The 4,498-nt window shown below is 45.1% G+C and overlaps 1 pseudogene across 1 annotated transcript; it reads left to right on the plus strand.

Annotated features, from left to right (window-relative positions):
• Positions 1-334: 334 nt before the first annotated feature.
• Positions 335-951, plus strand: LOC308607858 (methylsterol monooxygenase 1-like; annotated as a pseudogene). The gene has a single exon. The product of its transcript is annotated as a methylsterol monooxygenase 1-like (transcript).
• The last annotated feature ends 3,547 nt before the right edge of the window (positions 952-4,498 follow it).

Consider the following 4,498-nt stretch of genomic DNA (forward strand, 5'->3'; position numbering starts at 1 on the left):
GCGAAGCTCAGGAGGCGGCAGCCGCAGACCCAGCGGTGTGCAGAATTATAAGGCTGTCTGCTGAGATTTGAAAAATGGCAACAAATGAGAGTATCAGCATCTTTAGTTCAGCATCCCTGGCTGGGAGATATGTAGATTCACTTTTACCTGAGAATCCTCTACAGGAACCATTTTAAAATGCTTGGAACTCTATGTTGAATAATTATACAAAGTTCCAGATTGCAACATGGGGATCCCTCATAGTTCATGAGGTCCTTTATTTCTTGTTCTGTTTACCTGGATTTTTGTTTCAATTTATACCTTACATGAAAAAGTACAAAATTCAAAAGGATAAACCAGAAACGTGGGAAAATCAATGGAAATGTTTTAAAATGCTTCTCTTTAATCACTTTTGTATCCAGCTTCTTTGATTTGTGGAACCTATTATTTTACAGAGTATTTCAATATTCCTTATGATTGGGAAACAATGCCAAGATGGTACATGCTTTTGGCAAGATGCTTTGGCTGTGCAGTGATTGAGGTTACCGGTGCTATTTCCTGCATAGGATCTTAAACCACAAAAGAATACATAAGCATATTCACAAAATTTGTCATGAGCTTCAGGCGCCATTTGGAATGGAAGCTGAATATGCACATCCTCTGGAAACCCTAATTCTTGGAACTAGATATTTCATTGGAATCATGCTTTTATGTGATCCTGTTATTCTTCTTTGGGCCTGGGTGACCGTTCTTTTGACAGAAACTGTTGATGTCCATAGTGCTTATGACATTCCTCTCAACCCTTTAAATCTCATTCCTTTCTATGCTGGTTCTCAGCATCACGATTTCCACCACGTGAACTTCATTGGAATTTACGCTTCAACATTTACATGGTGGGATAGACTTCTTGGAACAGACTCTCAACTTATTGCCTATAGTGAGATGAAGAAGGTTGAGAAAAAGACTGAATAAACATCTCACATAAAGCTTCCTCAAGTTACACATTTCCTGATGAAGCTAGTAGCTAACATTGCTTCTGGGGAGTGAAAATAAACATGTGTCTTGGTTGCTAAGTGATAAAAAGAACATTAACAACTTTTAATTATCTCCCTAGTAGGAACTTTTTTTTTTTTTTTTTTTTTGCGGTAGGCGGGCCTCTCACCGTTGTGGCCTCTCCCCTTGCGGAGCACAGGCTCCAGACACGCAGGCTCAGCGCCACGGCTCACGGGCCCAGCCGCTCCGCGGCATGTGGGATCCTCCCAGACCGGGGCACGAACCCGTGTCCCCTGCATTGGCAGGCGGACTCTCAACCACTGCGCCACCAGGGAAGCCCCCTAGTAGGAACTTTTATATGTTGAAGTACAGTTTCCCTGAGGAAGCTTTAAAGGCCATGTTGCTAACCTTACAAAAAGGATTTTAGCAATGGAAGGAATATTAATGTATGTCTTTTCCCCGAGTTGTACCATAGGCCTGAAGCTGAAATTGGTCTTCAAACCTTTTAAATATACAGCGGCCATTTCAAGAACTCTTAGTAGTAGTGAACTTTAAACACTTTTTTGGAATTTGCTTAAAGATCAAATGCCATGGGTTGAACCACACCAATCTGTATAGTGTGAGTGAATGCTGACTCTGAAATAGCCAGCACCGGGAATTTCTACTCTTATCTGGAGCTGACCAGTTTGCGGTGATTCTCTTTCTCTGAGAAGTCCGTTTTGATTGCAGTGTACTACTCTTATCTATAAATTAAGGCATTTCTGAATTGATGAAAGACTATTTTAGTCTAAAGGTTTTCAGGTTACTTGAATTTTTTAAACACTGAGCTTTATTTCTACTATTTACCCTTTCTTTTTTGTTTATCAAGTTTGCATTATACTTAAAGCTGTATCTTGAAACTCTGTGTACTGACTTGCTGTATTTGCGCTTGGAGCTATTGAAATAAACGTGATTTTGTTTGGAAAAAAAAAAAAAAAAGAAGTGAAGACAGGGCGGGCACACCGGCAGGGGCCGGGGAGTTGTGAGAGCACAGAGTGTCCTCTTAGTCTTGCACTAGGCTCAGCAGGAGGCCTTGCTCATCCGATGAGCTCACCTTGGGCCTAGGGCTATGCAGGATCACCAGCAGCACCCCCGTCCTCCCCTGAGCTGGCCAGGGCCCCCTTCTCCAGGCCAGGCCCTGAACAGATGATCCAGCAGCTTTGGCCATAGCTGCTCTGGCCAGGGATAAGGCACAGGCGCTGATGTCCCTAGCAGTAGCCACACTCCTCCCCTCCCCCAAGATGGGCAGGCCCAAGGGTCGCAGTGCTGAGCCGCCAGCCTGTCTGTGACTGGATGCAGGTGGCTGATTTTCTTTTCAGATTTAACCCTGAGGTATTAAAAATCACCAGATTATGTCCCAAAGCCAAGGACAAATTATTTGGTCCAGAGGAGTCACATGACTTAGCCCTGGTCCGAGTGATGCAGACTCTGTCTGTCATGAGGGAAGAAGGGATGGGAAAGGAAAAGCGTGTTCTAATAGGAAGCATGTGCACACCTGCACTGGGGCCCACCCAGTGTACTCCCCAGAGAGCAGAGGAGAGGAGATGCCAAGGTCCCAGCCCTGGGTCCCAGTAGAACAGGTATCCCTGAGGCCACAGGACCCGGTGCGGTGGGAGTGGAGCTGCAGTAACCACCCCGCATTGCCTCCACATGTCTCTGTGCGGGTTGGGGGAGGGCCCCGGAAGGCAAGGACCTGAGTCTCAGTCTGATTCTCTCACCACTTGCAATGGGTCCCTAAGCAACACCCCACCCCTCCCGGCCCGAACCTCAGCTGACCCATCAGTCCAGGGAGGTCTGACCACATACCCCACAGGTAACACAGAATGATCCATTTTCTTCCAGGGGGAAGAAAATTTTAGAATTTAACATGTATGTGTTCACATGTTTTTCTATCTAAAAGTAAGAAAGGAATTTAGCTCTACTAATATTTAACATAAAAACTGACCCAGGGGCTTCCCTGGTGGCGCAGTGGTTGAGTCCTCCTGTCGATGCAGGGGACACGGGTTCGTGCCCCGGTCCGGGAAGATCCCACATGCCGCGGAGTGGCTGAGCCCGTGAGCCATGGCCGCTGAGCCTGCGCGTCCGGAGCCTGCGCTCCGCAGCGGGAGAGGCCACAGCAGTGAGAGGCCCGCGTATTGCCAAAAAAAAAAGCAAAAAATCGACCAAGGCACCCCAAGGCAGTCTGTTTTGGTCAGTCATGTCCTCCACATTAGTCAATGTCTGGAAGGAGGTGCAGCCGCTCCATCAGGCAGAGAACTTGAGGATGGCACCCTCTCTCTATCACTCAACTTCCAACCTATGGGAACATGTTGCCATTTACATATGCCCAGTTCAGTGGAATTCACAGATTGCAATGTCTGATTCAAACTAAATTAACCTGCCTTAGAAAAGGACAAGTGGCCTAAAAAGATTTCTGCCAAGAAACGGCAAGAAAATAGACACACTTCCCCTGATCCTAGGCCACGATTTCATCTGACATTTCAGGAAGGGGAAGCAAGCGTTGCGTGTTGAATGCTCCAGCAGAGATTTCCAAAAGTGAAATCTCTTTTCATGAGGATAAGGGTGAAGTTTAAACAGTCGTTAAGGAAGTAATTTTTTTGGAAGGACTATAGTATGAGAGAGAATTTAGAGATAACGTTGAAAAGTGTTCCTATTGTTTATATGATGTTATTGCTGAAAACCTTGTGTGTTCCCAAGATCTTTCATATCCACCCTTCAAAGAAAACAGAAAGGAATTTTTAACTGGCTTAAAAACCTTCCAAATGAAGAGTTTGAGTGAGTGTTAAAATCCATTTGGTGAAAGTATTAAAATGCAACATATTCCAATTTCTTTGCAGGAAGAACTGATTGACATGAGAGAAGATGGAAATTTGAAAGTCAATTTTGAACAGAACCTTTGCATAATTGGTGGATGGCATTGAAAACTGAAAAATGAATGTCATGGTTTAATGAGCAGAGCCCACAATGCACCTCATCCGTCTGGATCTAGATATTTTCACAAGGCCTCCTTTTCAGCTGTGACAGCCTTTAAAACTGAATATTCAGGGCTTCCCTGGTGGCGCAGTGGTTGAGAGTCCGCCTGCCGATGCAGGGGACACGGGTTCGTGCCCCGGTCTGGGAGGATCCCATATGCCGCGGAGCGGCTGGGCCCGTGAGCCATGGCCTCTGGGCCTGCGCGTCCGGAGCCTGTGCTCCGCAACGGGAGAGGCCACAACAGTGAGAGGCCCGCATACCGCAAAAAAGAAAAAAAAAAAAAAAAAAAAACTGAATATTGAAATAAACCGCACAGTACCAGACATTCAAGTCACTGTGTGAAACCAGGATCTTCAAAACTAAAGAAGGATATTCGATGGTGTCGCTCTCGTTATGAGAGCAAAAAGGGATTTTAGGCCATTATGAAATGAAATGTCATAAAAATTTCTTTAAAACAGTTTTTTTATTACCTCTTTCATTTCTAGTTATATAGTTTTATAATGTGCGCAAAATA

The sequence above is a fragment of the Mesoplodon bidens genome (genome assembly GCF_964165515.1).
Source record: "Mesoplodon bidens genome assembly, chromosome: 19".
NCBI classification, from domain to species: domain Eukaryota; kingdom Metazoa; phylum Chordata; class Mammalia; order Artiodactyla; family Ziphiidae; genus Mesoplodon; species Mesoplodon bidens.